This window comes from Procambarus clarkii, unplaced genomic scaffold (assembly GCF_040958095.1).
Source record: "Procambarus clarkii isolate CNS0578487 unplaced genomic scaffold, FALCON_Pclarkii_2.0 HiC_scaffold_141, whole genome shotgun sequence".
Lineage (NCBI taxonomy): Eukaryota > Metazoa > Arthropoda > Malacostraca > Decapoda > Cambaridae > Procambarus > Procambarus clarkii.
In genome coordinates, this window is record NW_027189174.1 from 753,476 (window position 1) to 770,566 (window position 17,091).

General features: G+C 42.4%; 1 long non-coding RNA gene across 1 annotated transcript in view; it reads left to right on the top strand.

The window, feature by feature from the left end:
* LOC138361002 (uncharacterized) overlaps nucleotides 1-13,313 on the top strand; it is a 523,679-nt gene extending 510,366 nt beyond the window's left edge. Inside the window, exon 4 of the long non-coding RNA XR_011226742.1 lies at nucleotides 1,423-13,313. This is a non-coding gene — a long non-coding RNA (uncharacterized lncRNA). The remainder of the gene's footprint in view (nucleotides 1-1,422) is intronic.
* The last annotated feature ends 3,778 nt before the right edge of the window (nucleotides 13,314-17,091 follow it).

Here is a 17,091-nt window from a genome sequence, read left to right on the forward strand (position 1 = left end):
CAGGACCGTCATCTTATGCCTAACACTGTCGCTTCGTATCGTGCGGCGCTGGCGGAGCCGCTTCAGCTTGCTTTCTGTATCGATGTTACGTCTGCGCCGTTTCGCAAGCTGTCTCGTGCATTGTTTCACCTCCGGCCTGCTCATGCGTCGCCTGAGCCGTCCTGGTCTTTGGACAGAGTGCTCGCTTTCCTTTCATCTCCTCGTTTCGTTGTGGCCCCTTCGGTCCAGGATTGTTTTTCCAAGGCACTTTTCTTGTTGGCTTTGGCCTCTGGGGGTCGGGTAGGGGAGCTTCATGCTCTCCTCCGGCGCAGGGGTTTCTGCTCTTTTGGTCGTGGTGATAGTTTTGTTCGTTTGCAGCCGTCTCCTTCTTTTCTGGCGAAGAATGAGACTGCTGCGTTCCGGAGGGGTCCATGGGTGGTTGATGCTTGGTTGGTCTGGCCGGGGGTGCATCATGTTTTGTGATCGGCGGTTGCAGCCAGTTGTCTCGGCTTCGAGTTGAGGGGTGAGCGACGACCGCCTCCCGGGTAAGTCCCTCTTTTTCTGTCTGTGGGTAGTTAGCTCCGGGGAGCCGACGGGGCTCCCCCCAGAAAACCAGCGTTGAATGTAATGAAACGCCATTTTCTGGGTGAGTCCCGGAGGCTCCCCGGCATCCCTCCCTCCCTCCGGTCGGCGGTTTTTCGCGTTTTTGACATCCAGCCTCAAGAACTGAGGTGTGGGTAGCCGGCGCGGGGGGTCTGGGGCTCCCCCTTCCCCCTCCCGGGGAGGGGGGAGCTGCGCAGACAGCGGCGCGGCAGTGTGTGACGTCACACTAGTTTGCTTGTTTTCGGTTGGGGAGTTCTATCCACTAGTTCGGTTTTAGGTAGCAATTTTAACCAGAATAGGGGTTTGTTTTGGGGCGCTTACCTTTCTGGGTGCCTGTTCCGGTCGATGGCAGACATAGAATGCTTCCACTAACACGGGGGCTTCTATAGGCCATTGCTCCCCTTGCCTCTGAGGGGGCCCGGTTCTGGCCGTGGTCCCCGGTAGGCCTAAGAACTCCATACACATGACTGATGCCAAAGTCTGACATTAGCATATCAGCCTGGGATAGCTCCGGGGAGCCTCCGGGACTCACCCAGAAAATGGCGTTTCATTACATTCAACGCTGGTTTTTTGTAGATTGGAATTATGTTTGCCATTTTCCATATACTGTATCTGCTAAGATTCCTGTGCGCAGGGATTGGTACCTGTTAGCAGTCTGCTGGCTGATATATTTTACCTATACTGTATATCTTTGTTTTATTTGGAGAAAGAACCATTATAGTATTGGAATTATTAAAAAAAAATCCTATTTGGGAAATCTTTACTAGCTTTAAAAGATTCTGTATTTGGTATTTGTTGACTTAAAACGACTTGGTAATCTCTCAATCCTTTCTTTCACAGCTCCTACGGTCACCAGAAGAATAATACCTGCAGTGCCAGAAACCAGTGGCATTGAATAATACCTGCAGTGTCAGGACCCAGTGGTATTGAATAATACCTGCAGTGTCAGCATCCACACACAGTGTCAGATATACTGCATACATGTTGTCAGCAGTATTATGAAACACATTATGGTGTAAGAAATACTACATGTAGATGGGTAAGACTGTCTTCAGCACACTCATGTGAATGACTACATGTATTATCAATATGTCATGCATTATTAACATCTCATGCACTATGGTAACAAAGGAAATGTGTATTTAAATTAAATTTGGTGTATCATTAATTTTAAAATCTCAGTATTTGTTAGTTCATTGTGTATGTGGTACAGTATTGTTTTTAATACTATTGTTTGGCAAGAAAACATTTTAAGATTTTCAAATTAATTATTTTTATTATCAGGTTCTAATATAAAAAAGTTTAATATATATTTTAAGTTTTAAAACATTACATACTGTTTCTCCTATGTGAGCCATTGTAAATGTTGAGAAAGCATTTAAAATAAATAATCTTTATACTCTATAGTAATTATGAATTTTTTCTTAGGTAATTTGCTCTTAAGCTCAAAAGGCTCTCCAAATAAGATAATATATCAGTGTTCTTAATGCTCAGAATTTATTTATTTATTTACATATTTACATGAATGTATAAGGGATTTAAAAATAACAATGTGCATGGTACATGTTTGCAAATGACAAACCACATGAGGGTCCACTGTACCTGACTCTTGTGCTGTGGTTATATTTATAATAAGACATCCATCAGTTCTGTGGTTATGTTTATAATTAAACATCCCAAATTCTGTGGTCATATTTGTAATAAGGTTCTGTAGTGAAACATCTTAATACTGTGGCTGTATTTATAATAAACCATCCCTCTCTGCTGTTGCTGTATGTACAGTATGATAAAACAGTATAATTATAAATAAATTTATAATATATTTAGTTTTCCTATGCAAAGACATTTTGCTAAATCTTAAAAAAAAAATTGCCACAGGATTTGTTTGTAATGTTTACAAAGTTATACACGGACACTAACTTTCCTGCTGGTGAACGCATGTGGAGACGTAGTTTTGTATGTTTGCTTTTACACTTGCTGATTCACAGGAAATATTGTACAGTATATTTTATGTCTAGCACATTTTATAATATAATAAGCACAATATTATCTTACTATTTATGAATAATACCAGTGGTTTACATATTGTAACTTTTTTCCATTCTCTTGTGTCTTTGACAAGTAATTAAATTGCTTTATATTCCTACAAAAGTTAATTAGATTATTCCAATTGCTTATCTGATATTGAGTGCCATCTGTTGACAACAGAGTTAACACTATAACCTGTGTGCTCTATTCTGGTTACTCTATACTGATTGCTATGTAGTTGAATTATTTATGTATCCGACAGTCCAAGTGTTTTTGGCATCTCTTAACAATATTTGCTTTAGTAATAAATAAAAGCTCATGCATTTAAAATATATCAAATATATTACTAAGATTTATAAAGAACACAACAATTTATAAAGGAGACAAATACTAGTAATAATTGTCTACAAGACTTAACTAATGAAATGTATAATATTTCATTAGATAATACTTGCTTTTTGGATCAAATAGCTGTAAAGGTTTATACAATCAAGAAAACTGTACAAATATTTATTCAAAAGAAAAATGTCATCAGTGTTGAATGTTCAAAATTATATTATGAAAACATCTCGCATAATAGCATACAAAACATTTAGAGAAAAAAAGTAAATACATTGTCTTAACTACTTTCAAAAATATCAAAATTTATATAAGTGACCATTCAGGAGAAAAGTCATATCACTGTAGAATGTGTCTGAAAGACTTTAAAAATAAATTATGGCTAATAACACACACACAAGGATTCATACAGGAGAGAAACCATATCACTGTTCAGAATGTCAAAAAGATTTTTCAGTTAAATCAAATCTAATAACACACATGAGGATTCATACAGGAGAGAATGCATATCACTGTTCAGTATGTCAAAAAAACTTTACTCGAAAATCAAATCTAATAACACACATGAGGATTCATACAGGAGAGAAACCATATCACTGTTCAGAATGTCAAAAAGATTTTTCACGAAAATCGGATATAATAACACACATGAGGATTCATACAGGAGAGAAACCATATCACTGTTCAGTGTGTCAAAAAGACTTTTCACGAAAATCGGATATAATAACACACATGAGGATTCATACAGGAGAGAAACCATATCACTGTTCAGAATGTCAAAAAGATTTTTCATTTAAATCAAATCTAATAACACACATGAGGATTCATACAGGAGAGAAACCATATCACTGTTCAGTATGTCAAAAAGACTTTTCACACAAATTATCTCTAATAACACACATGAGGATTCATACAGGAGAGAAACCATATCACTGTTCAGTATGTCAAAAAAACTTTACTCAAAAATCGGATATAACACACATGAGGATTCATACAGGAGAGAAACCATATCACTGTTCAGAATGTCAAAAAGATTTTTCACTTAAATCAAGTCTAATAACACACATGAGGATTCATACAGGAGAGAAACCATATCACTGTTCAGTATGTAAAAAAGACTTTTCACACAAATTATCTCTAATAACACACATGAGGATTCATACAGGAGAGAATGCATATCACTGTTCAGTATGTCAAAAAAACTTTACTCGAAAATCAAATCTAATAACACACATGAGGATTCATACAGGAGAGAAACCATATCACTGTTCAGAGTGTCAAAAAGACTTTTCACAAAAATTGAATCTAATAACGCACATTAGGATTCATACAGCATAAGAGTCATTTGAATATTGTCAAAAACACACAGAAATCACAATAGCGTGATGCATCAATGAACAAATCCACAAGGACCATGACGAGGATTTGAACCTATGTCCGAGATCATCCCAGACGCTGCCTTATCGACTGAGCTACGACATGGTAAAAAAGAGTTGAAACCAGAAGTTTTACTGAACTTACTTGAATCCTGCAGCGTCTCCGAGACACAAACCAGGGCTTTACACAGCTCCCTCCATGCACTCTAGCTATGTCAATAGGCCGTTCTACCTCTTCTGACGTAGGTTCGAATCCTCGTCACAGCCCTTGTGGATTTGTTCATTGAAGCATCACGCTATTGTAATTTGTGTGTGTAATGAAGTGAGGGGAAGAGGTAGAACAACCAAAGACCTCCCTCCCAAAAGAAAACAATAAAACTTACTTGGCGTGGTTATTACTTTCTCTTTTTCCCTCCAGCTTTTACTGCGCATAACTCTACTGCTCTCTTGATCTGTCTTGATATTCCCTTCATCCCTCAACTTTTTCAGTCACCCATTCAGTGTTTTGTGGTCTGTATCTTTGTGAGTAAATGGTATACAGTCTGTTTCGTTTATTTCCCCTCAAATTTTACGCTTTCTCTTCATGATCCTAAACACTTGTTGGACTCTTTACCAGAGCCTGTGCTCCTTTTGGATGATTTTAACTGTCAGCATACCCTCTGGGGAGATATTCTGACAAACATTCGGGGACGCCTTCTTGAACCATTTGTGCTCACTTCTCTTCCTTTATAACTAGTGAATTCTGGTGAACCCACTCATGTTGATTCCCACCATTTCCTGTATTGAACTTTCTGCTCATCTTCTCTTTATATGGACTTCACCTGGTGGGTTCTTGATGACCTACATAACAGTGACCTTTTCCCCATCCTTCTCACTTTTCTTCTCACCCTCCCCTCTCTTTCCCTAGGTGGAAGTTTGACAAGGCTGTTTGGAACCTCTTTACCTTTGTGTTACTCGTTCCGACCTCTCTGATTTTCCTCTTTCCCGAGCCCCCCTCCTCCTTTCATGACACAGTTTTTGATGCTGCCCTCAGCTCTGTTCCTCGCTCTACCTCCTGGGGCGCACTGAAGTGTGTTCCTGGTCGAATGCTCCCTGTGCTCAGGCTGTCCACTGTAAGCCTGCAGCCTGGAAGAAACACCGTTGTTGATGGACGCCTGATTCTTTGCTTTTGCGCCAGAAGTCAAGTGTGGTGGCCCGTAGGGCCATCTGTACGACTAAGAGTGAGAGTTGGAGATCTTTCATATCCACTATTATGTCTAACACCCCTCTGCCCCTGATCTGGGAGGAAATCTGCAAGGTAGTGGGTAAGTTTTTTCCAGATGTCTTGCCAGTTCTTCACCTCTGTGGTTCTATTGTGGCAGATCCGGTCTCGGTCAAAACCGAACTGGGTTCACACTTTTCAACTGTTAGCTCCGATTCTCATCTTCCGCCTTTCCTTACTCTTAAGCCTCTTCTTGAATCTTGTCACTTAGATTTTCAAACACCTCTTCATCTTCTCTATAACGCTCCTCTCTCTCTCTCTCAGAACTCCAGTCTGCCCTGGCCTTCTGTGGTTCTACAGCGGCGGGTACAGGTGATATTCATTATGTAATACTTTGACATCTCCCTCCATACATATTTCAGTATTTACTGAATGTTTATAACAGTGTCTGGGAGTTGTCTTCAGTTCCCGAGGACTGACTTGAGGGGGTTATTCTTCCTATTTGAAAACCTAGTTCTCAGTGGTCATTCCCTAAAGACTTTCGCTCCATTGCTTTAACGAGTTGTGTCTGCAACCTCTTTAAATGTATGGTCAGTGTCTGTCTGATATGGTTCTTGGAACCCTCTCTCTCCTTCTCAATTTGGCTTTCGCAAGTGTTGCTGCATGACTGATGTCCTCCTGAACTTAGAGGTCTATGTTTGTACTACCTTTGCTGTGAAGACCTTCATGGTTGCAGTCCTTTTTGACCTGGAAAAGGCGTATGACACCACCTGGAGATACCACATTCTGTTCCAACTCTGTTCTTTTGGCCTTGATGGCAATCTCCCTCTCTAACTCAAGATCTTCCTCTCTTGTCGTTCCCTTAGAATGAGATTCTAAGGGAACCTCTCTGCCTCTTTTCAGCAATATGAAGGTGTACCTCAAGGTTGTGTTCTGAGCAGTACTATTTTCCTGGTAACCCTCAATGGTCTTCTTTCCTCCCATCCCTCTGGCATTTTCTCGGATCTCTTATGTTGATGATCTTACCCTCTGCTGTCTAGGTGATGACTCGCCTTTTCTCCAATGGCGGCTTCAACTTGCGATTGATGCCATGTCGTCCTGGTCCACCAATCATGGCTTCAAGTTCTCTCCAACTAAGACTTGTGCTATGACCTTTACTCGGAAGCAGGTCGTTCTTCGACCCCACTTTGTCCTCTTTATAGTAATCCTCTTTTATAAAGGATTCTGTTAAACTTTTTGGGTTAATCTTTGATATTTGCTTGTCTTAATCACCCCTTATCTCTTACCTTCGAGTTGAATGCTTCAAAGCCCTTAACTTACTTAAGGTCTTGTCCCATACTTCCTAGGGAGCTGAAAGGCGCATGCTGCTCTCTTTACATTCCTTTCTCATGCTGTCTAAATGCAATTATGGCTGTCCTGCTTACTCTTCTGCCTCCCCACCCCCCCTCCTTGTTCAGCTCATTGATGCCATGAGGGGGGCTTAGTGGGCGGCTGCTGGAGTGTAATGCTCCTTGGGACACTCCTCTGCCCTTTTGTAGCCTTGTGCTCCTGCTGCTATCCTCTCTAATTGTGCTGAACAACTTTTCCTTTCCCTTCTGTTTCGTTTTTCTCCCCCCCTCTTCTCCTATCTGCTTGTTGTTTCTTGCCGACGTTTTGCTTGTTTTGTTTATTCCTTTGGACTTCTTCTATTTTGACGCCTGGGTGCTTGAGGAGGCATACTCTTGCACCCGTAGAACTGTAGTACCCAAAGTCGAGAGCGAGGGGAACCTTTTATTGTCAATCCTCCTTTCATCACTGAACACGATCTCGACAGACTGACGGTTCTTAAGGTGGCGTTTGTGGGGCGTATACTCACGACACAGCCCTAGGAGGCCACGGTATGATCAGCAATAGCTTCTTGTTGGGTGTCCTGCCTCTAACTGTGCCTCCATGGTAGGTGTGGGGGCACATTTGTGAATGAATGTTTCTTTTTCGTCCTCATGTTAAATTTTGTTTCTCCTTTACCTTCTCAGGCTCGTGGGGTTGGCAACCAAGCCCCTGAGTCGGTCCATGTTGGAAGACCAGGCTCTGCAGCCTCCGCTGCATTAGGCCCCGACCTTGCTCCTCCTTTGGCCAGAATGTTTTGGCATTTTGGCAGTAATGTGCATTTACAAAGGTGAAATGTAATTCTGATCAGCTTCCATATATACTTTACACACATTCATATACATACACACACACACACATATTGTGACAGCGTTCCCCCCCTGATATTTCTCCCACGCCTGCTGTAAGAGTCATATCCACTTTGCCCAAGCGTTCTGTTCATTACGGGCAGCAGTTTGATATATGTGGGGGAGTGTAATGTTCTCGCGTTGGCGAGAAATTCGTAAAAGAAGAGTATTTTGGCCTGTGGTATAGGCCCTTTAGGGAGCCAATATGGCGCTGGCCCCTCTGTTTTGTTGCCAAAACTGTGTGACGTCAGTGACACCAGATTGGTCACCGACAGCGACGTGGGACAGGGAGCCAATGAAAACCTCCCGTGGCAAATATGATGTCACGAAGGCAGGGGGGGTCCGGTCATCCCGCCACTCTGGCGCCACCAGTCTGAGATAGCACACCAAGGAGGTCGGACGTGTGCTGGGGGGGTCCTGTCAGTTGGATAGTTTACCCCATCTCTGGAGGAGTTACGCATCACCAGTGGTCTGCCAGCACCTGTGGGGTCTTCCTTCGTTCATGTGTTTGACCAGAGAGGGAATTGATGGAATATTGAGCAACAAGTGCTCCCGGGACAGGTGTTGTGCAGGTGAAGTCTAGGCAGTGACGTATGGGACGTCTGATAGCTTCACAGTGATGACGTAGTGGCTGGGCCGATCCTCCGTGAGGGAATCAGTCTGACACGAAACGTCAAGGTGGACGGATGTGTGAAGGTTGGTCCTGTCAGTTTGACAGTTGTACCCCGATCCCGTGGATCTTACGCGTCACCCGTAGTCTGCAAGTACGCCGAGAGGTCTTCCTTCATTCCATGTGTGGACCGAAGAGTGAATTGACGGAATATTGAGCATCAAGTGCTCCAGGGTCAGGTGCTGTGCAGGTTAAGTCTAGGCAGTGTCGTCTGGGACGTCTGATAGCTTCACAGTGACGACGTAGCGGCTGGGCCAATCCACCATGAAGCAGTGAAAGAAGAAACTAATTGGGAATCCGGACGACTGCAGCCGAGAAGTAGGTTGTTAGCCGTAGCTGGGAGAAGTCGACGGCCGGGAGACCGACTCCAACCCTACAAGACGTTGTGGAGGAGCACGGACCTGCAGAGGACAGAACACGGAGACGACGCGTTTATTTTGGAACGTTGAGTGAGTTCCTGGAGGACACAACATTGTGTGTGTTACCTTACCTTGAGGTTACCTTGAGGTGCTTTCGGGGCTTAGTGTCCCCGCGGCACAGTCGTTGACCAGGCCTCCTGGTTGCTGGACTGATCAACCAGGCTGTTGGACGCGGCTGCTCGCAGCCTGACGTATGAGTCACAGCCTGGTTGATCAGGTATCCTTTGGAGGTGCTTATCCAGTTCTCTCTTGGACACAGTGAGGGGTCGGCCAGTTATGCCCCTTATGTGTAGTGGAAGCGTGTTGAACAGTTGCGGGCCTCTGATGTTGATAGTTCTCTCTCAGAGTACCTGTTGCACCTCTGCTTTTCAACGGGGGTATTCTGCACATCCTGCCATGCCTCCTGGTCACATGTGATGTTATTTCTGTGTGCAGGTTTGGGACCAGCCCCTCAATTATTTTCCACGTGTAAATTATTATGTATCTCTCCCGCCTGCGCTCAAGGGAGTACAGATTTAGGCTCTTTAGTCGGTCCCAGTAATTTAGATGTTTTACTGAGAGGATTCTAGCAGTAAAGGATCTCTGCACGCTCTCCAGGTCAGCAATTTCTCCAGCTTTGAAAGGGGCTGTCATTGTGCAGCAGTACTCCACTCTAGAGAGCACAAGCGTTTTGAAAAGTATCATCATCGGTATAGCATCTCTAGTGTGAAAAGTTCTTGTTATCCAACCTGTCATTTTTCTTGCAGTTGTGACGGCTACTTTATTGTGTTCTTTAAAGGTAAGGTCTTCCGACATGAGTACACCCAGATCCTTTACATTGCCTTTTCGTTCTATGTTATGATTTGCCTGAGTTTTGTACGTGGTTTCTGTTTTTATATTTTCAATTTTTCCGTAGCGCATGAGCTGGAACTTATCCTCGTTAAACACCATATTATTTTCTGTAGCCCATAGAAAGACCTGATCTACATCTGATTGGAGGTTTGCCGTGTCCTCTATGTTGCCAACTCTCACGAAAATCCTAGTGTCATCACAAAGGATGATACAGTGCTATAGGTTGTGTTCTGGTCTATGTCCGATATGAGGATGAGTAAAAGTACTGGAGCAAGCACAGTACCCTGGGGGACTGAGCTCTTCACGGTTGATGGGCTGGATTTTATTTTGTTGACTATTACACATTGGGTTCTGTTAGTCAGGAAATTGTAGATCCATATGCCTATTTTCCTGTTAATTCCTTTTGAACACATTTTATGTGCAATAACACCATGGTCACATTTATCAAAGGCTTTTGCGAAATCTGTGTAAATTACATCAGCATTTTGTTTGTCTTCCATAGCATCTAATGCCATATCATAGTGGTCCAGCAACTGCGACAGGCAAGAGCGCCCTGTTCTGAAACCATGTTGTCCGGGGTTATGGAGATGCTGTGATTCCATGTATTTTGTGATCTTCTTAGCGCACTCTCAAAAATTTTTATGATGTGCGATGTTAGTGCTATCGGTCTGTAATTTTTTGCCTCTGCCTTATTTCCTCCTTTATGGAGTGGTGCTATCTCTGCTGTTTTTAGTATGTCAGGGATAACGCCAGTATCTAGGCTTTGTCTCCACAGAATGTGAAGGGCCTGCAATAGTGGTTTTTTACAGTTCTTGATGAATATGGAGTTCCAAGAATCCGGGCCTGGTGCGGAGTGCATAGGCATACTGTTTATGGCTTGTTCAAAATCTAGTGGGGATAGGGCGACGTCTGGTATATGATTTATTTGATGTTGGTATCATATCCATGAATAATTCATTTGGGTTATCAATCTTTAGTGCATATAATGGCTCGCTGAAAACAGAGTTGTACTGCTTCCTCAGTAATTTGCTCATTTCTTTGTTGTCATCGGTGAAAGTCCCATCTCCCTTTCGCAGGGGCCCGATACTAGATGTGGTTTTTTATCTTGATTTTGCATAGGGGAAAAAATATTTTGGATTTCTCTCTATTTCACTGATGGCCTTTTGCTCTCTTTGCCTCTCCTGGGTTTTGTATGATTCTTGTAGTGTGAGTTCAATTGTTTCTATTTCTCTACCTAACTTTCGCCGTTCTTGAGATAGGGTGCGACTCTCAAGTTGTTCCGCGATTCGTTTTCTTCGCCTATATAGGGAACGACGTTCCCGTTCCAATCTGCATCTCTTTCTCTTTTTTCTTAGGGGTATGCGGTTTGAACATATTTCTAGTGCTACTGAGCTTATTTTTTCCAGGCACTGGTTCAGGTTTGCATTTTCTAGCTGTTCTTCCCAGTTTATTTCTGTGAAGTCCTGGTTTATTTGCTCCCAGTTTATCTGTTTATTATTGAAGTTGAATTTGCTGAAATCTCCTCCACCGGGAATCTGGACTGGTTTTGAAGGTCCATTCTCCATGGTTGTCAGAACTTCAATTAAGTTGTGATCTGAGTAACAGGTATTTGTAATCATTATGTTCCCGATCAACTCATCATTATTAGTGTAAATGAGGTCCAGCGTGTTCTCCTTCCTAGTTGGTTCTACTATTTGCTGGTTTAAGGCAAACCTATCGCACATCCGTAGCAGGTCATTTGCATGTGCCTGTTCATTTAGGCTACTTCTTGGTATTCTTTCTGATATTACTGTATTAGCCAGGTGCTTCCATTTCAGGTGCCGTAGGTTGAAGTCCCCAAGCAGGATGATGTTCGGAGCTGGATTTGCGAGGTTTTCCAAGCAGTGCTCTATTTTCATTAGTTGGTCTTTAAACTGCTGAGGGTTTGCCTCTGGCGACTTATATACAAGGACAACAACTACATTTAGGATCTCTATTTTGACTATCAGCACTTCCACCTTATCATTTGAGGTGTTTAGCAGCTCAGTACAGATGAGTGTGTCTTTGATGTAGAGGCTGACCCCACCCTGAAGCCGGTGTTTCCTATCACATCTGAAGAGATTGTATTCTGAGATCCATATTTCACCATCAAGGTAGTCCTTTGTGAGAGTTTCCGTTAGGGCTGCAAACACTGCATTTGCCTCATGAAGGAGACCATCTATAAAGTGAACTTTGTTGGATTTGCGTGTTTTTATACCCTGGATGTTGGCAAATATAAATGATGTTATCGTGTTAGTGGAAGTGCTGGATGCTTTACTTGGTGTTAATATCTGAGGTTCTGGTAAGGAGGCCACTGTGTTTGCGTCCTCTCTAGCATTTGACCGAGTTGGTGGTAGAGTCTGGTCATTTTTAGCCATTCTTCTCCTGTTGCTAAAAAATTATCCCGGTCGATGGAGTAGTGGCTGTTTTCATAGTGGTAGTCTGTCTGTTTTATTCGCCTGGTACCTCTTATATGAAAAGCTGGACATTCAGCATTGAAGCACTCTTTTCCTGTCCAAAGAGTTCTTGCAAATTTCTGGGTGAAAGAATTCACAACTTTTGGTACATTTACCTGTATTGAGGAGGTTCCTGCACTTTCTAGGGTGATCGTATGTACATGTTCCATTTATTCTTCCCGAATCCCCCATGCTTACAGGTAGCCCATTTGTAATACCAACAGATTTTGGGGCCTTTTGTTTGTGTGGGGGCATTCCCTACACGAGGCGAGAGCCTGTACCAGGAGCTACAATTCAACTCTCACCGGAGGATAGGTGGAAGTAGGTGATTCTAGTTTCCCTCCCAATTCCCCTTTAGTCAGCTATATATATATATTTAGCCAGAGTATCTTTCATGTCGTGAGCAAGTCTCACCTAGGTCTATGTCACAGTAAGGCACAGTTGTGCAGAGTGAGGCTGTATAGAGCTCTCACGATATTTATATATATGTGGTGTGTGCAGGCACCTGGAATGATTGAAGAATTTACTGTGTCGATAATTTCTTTCATGTGACTTTAATATGATAATTTAAAGAGAGAATATATATATATATATATATATAAGTGTACCAGTTATTGGTGTTAGGCTATGTGCCCAGTATTTATATTATTACTATTATTGATATCTATGATTTATCTATATATATTTATGCTTGTGTGTTGAATAATTTTTCATGTGTGCAGTGATCAATTGAATATTCGCCTACGAAAGGAATTACTGAGAACTCCAGTATTATATCTTGTTGCATTCGTTATCATTATATGAAGTACAGTGTGTTATGCCATGATAGTGAATTATGTTCATTAATATAGAAATGTTTGATTGAGCTCAAGATCAGTGCAGTGATTCATTTGCGTTCTATTGCCATTGTCGCAAATATTGTGTTATTTGAACATATAGTGATTCTTGAGAATTTAAAGAAATAGGCGCCTAACGCCAACAAACAAGCGCAGTAAGAGATCACGCAGTGAGGGGGGGGAGTCGCCCAGCTGATTTAGACGTTGACGTGAGGGGGAGCATTGCCATCTTGGTGTGTTCCTGATTATATGTGGAGAGCGAGCGACTTTTTCATGTACTAGCTGTTTGCTTGTTGATATAAGAATATGATATCTTGAGTTTTAAGTAAAATACAAAATACCTTTGCGTTTGTATCATCCCCTCCATATTTCTTGTGGCTATATAATACTTGAAAGGAGATAGTGGTAGAAATAAATACCTGCCTGATATCAGATCCGTTGAGTGTGCTCTTGCCACTGTTTCCACAATTCCACAATACCACTGACGTGTTACTGGACATGGGAAACACCAGTTGGCGACCTTGTGGTTAGTAGTAAGAGCCCTTGTCGGGGTGGGCACATGGTTGAGAGAGCAAACCGTGTTCTCGGTCATCTCTGGATAAAGAGGCCGGCCGGGGATCGACTGGGATACTCTCCAGGCGTACAGTGGCGCCGCGAGGATTGAATGAAGACCCACAGGGCTACGGTGAGTAACAGTTATCGCTAATACTACTGGGCGGTGTTGTTACGGCCCTATTGGGTCGCAACTGGGTTCTTTCTCTGATGTTATTAAAATTTGGGTATCCGGCCCCAAGTTAGTAGTGGCTTTCAAGGGGTGTGTTCCGTAACACAAGTAAATTAAAGGGGAAGGGATACAAATACACAAAATTAAATATATATTGCTACCACCACCATAAATAAATATATCACAGTCACACGTGGGGTTGCTATTACTACACTTTACAATAACTCGTCTTCCTCCGAAGACACGGGATGCCCCACGGTGCTCACGATGAGTAGCCCTGGTCCTCTTCTCGTGGCCTCACGATGAATCCTTAGATTCTCTAGACGAATCTACCCTGGCCACAGGCCAGCCAAATCACAGTCCCACTGGGTGCACCGTCGTGGAGGCCTTCAACCACAAATCCAGCCTGTAGCTGGCAGGTTCCAATCAGCTCTGCTGCGTAGGCCACTCCACGACCGATACTAGGGTTGCGAGCCCTAGGCAGGAGCCTCGTGTGATACCGCTGATCACTCTCCTCACCACAACACCCCAGTGGCTAGTCTTCTCCACCAGTCAGCCCCGGGTACGACAATTCCAGGTTCTGCCACGTCACAGGCAGGCTAACACAACAGTGTTCATCCGGGGGGTGACACAGCTTCTACAGCAAACACGTGGATATACTATGATGATGAAATTTCATCACTATGGTGTTGAAATTAGGCGAAGGGAGCAGGAGGCTGAACACAAGGTATCATCTGGGAGGGGTGAGGGAACCGACCTGTGAGATTTATATTTAATTTATATGAATTTATATTTACGTTAATTTGTATACTTCGATAGCAATTTGTATAATGATAAGTGGACTGTATTTCTGCAATAATCTCATAATCTCACAAATCGATCTTCTACACATTAGGGGAGGTTTATATTAATTGAATTTATATATATGCAGCCAATCAAACTACAGTATTAGACTACATACATTGAAGAGGTTCCTTATCTTATTGTACAGCAGGCCTTAGTCCACCAGGTATAACCAGGATGTAGACACCACATTTTCCCTCGTGTGAGGTAGCGTCCATCACCCAGTAACTGGTACACAAAGCATGCTTCCTCGTCTTGACCTGTCAAAAGGGCGCTAGCTGTGAAGCCAGAATCCTAATATATGACAGCTATATCAGAGAAAACACTGTACATGGAACCATACAGACCTAGGCTTAATTACCTTTAGTATGAGGCGAACTCATGCTCTAAATGGCTCACCCTATATCCACTGACATTAATGGCCATAAATGAAAGATAAATGGGTTTCGGCAGAACACTTAACTTGAATTTGTTGACAGCGTGTTGATGATGGTACACCTTTGGTTTCCATAACACTTCGTCCAAGTAAAATTAACAGGAGCCGAATTGCTCCTATGCCTCTGGTCTCATACAATAACAATGTCTAACACTCCATACTACTGACGCTACTGGCCGACATTGTCCAGATATGATAGGAGCCGAATTTGCTCCACGCGTCTCGGAGGTGACAACAACAATGCCTGACCACTCCCTCACCACTGATGCCTGGCTTACTTTGTCCAGATGACAGTAAGTGATAGAAGGGTCACATTTACTCTATTTTAATTCTGATAATTAAGTTAATTTATATAAGATGTTTTTATGATGGTAAAGTCCAAAGACTAATGTATTTAAGAATAATTCCCACCATAATAGGTGGTGATTTTATAATAGTATGTGGTAATGATATTCCATTTTCTATAGACGGTAATTCCACTACAAGTTACGTTTTCTATGGGTTAACTTGTGTATACAATACAGCAGCAATTATTATCTGTCTGTATGATATTATTATTAAATGGTGTTGGATTTTCCGATATAATTCCCCAGGGGGCTGCTCACGGGTCGAAGTCCTATTTAGAACAGACGAACACCGATACTCCTCCTTCGAATTATTAGAGTAATTTGATGTTAGTAGTTAGTAATCACACATTTGTGCATCTGTTCGTACAGGACGGATGTCCCGTACTAGAGTTGCAGGGGTTAGAAGTCTAATGCGATTTCATTTCCCTGTCAACTCTTGAAAGGCTAATATTCAAGCCTAAATACATATTATTTAACCCAGAAGACTGTATGTGATCAAGTACTACAGTCAAGTATGATTCAGGGACTGCAGTGAGGTCAGTGACATTAGATATAACTTGAAGTTTGTTCAGGTAACTGGTCACTGATATATAAACACTGAGGCCCATGGAATACATCTTGATTAAATAATAAATGTATCAAATCAGTCATCAGATTTATTGGGGTTTAATTTAGTTAATTGATTCAGAAGATTGAATAGCTCATCATTAAAGTAAGGTATGGTTCTGAGACTGCAGTGGGTTCAGTGACATTGGTCGCAGTGACTTGTAGCTGTTTTAGGCTACTGTTCACTGATTTGCCACTGAGGCCTCATGAACTCATCTTCAGCTTTAAATGATGATACTAACATCAACCTCTGTTGGTATAGTCAGCTGTAATCTCCTTAGTATAATGCTACTGGAGAAATATAATCAGCTGACAAATTTAGATTTCTATTGGTATTGTTTATCTGCAGCCATAGGTCTCCTCGGGCTTGATACTGGGCCTGAGAGTAATTTACCTCCTGCAGACTTTAACATGGTTATACCCTGATATTTAGTAGGGCTACCGATGAATCGATGGCAATAGTCTGTCCCAAAAAGGAGACCGAAGTCGGTGAGGTGATCAGACAATATTATCTGCCAATTTTATTCTTCTATTTCTCAGGAATTTGGCTGTTGCTCTCAGACCTTGAACTTGTAGGTCTACTGGTATTTTGTCCACCACAATGGCTTGTACTCGACAGACGTACCTGCCTAAACGTACTGATGGTTGTACCACCTGGTAGACTTGAGGTCCTGCATCTGTTACAAACCCTGAGATATTGAATGACATCTGGGCTACAGGCCTTAATTGTAGTTCATCTGCCAACTTTTTAGTGACATATGTTCTCTGGGATCCTTGGTCAAACAACCCACGGGTATGGACCTTGGCCCTCTTATTCAGGATGGTAATTTGGGCAGTAGGCAAAGTCGTATTACCTTTAGACTTTGCCGATTGGACACTCTTTGTTTGTTGCACCTTGCAGTACTGTACTGTGGTGGGAATGCTATCTTCCACCTTGGGGTTTGGAGACGTTGTTTTGGTGTCTGCACAATGCTGCATGGTGCTGACCTTTGTTACACCTATTACAGGTGTGTAATTGGGTCTCACAGTCCTTGATGTTATGTTTCCTGAGGCACCTCGTGCAATGTTGCAAATCTTTGAGTCGAATGTTTCTCATTGCAGAACAAACATGTTCCATAGCTTCCAGTACCCTTTGGTGTCACGTTCTTGGGTGACACAGTAACTAT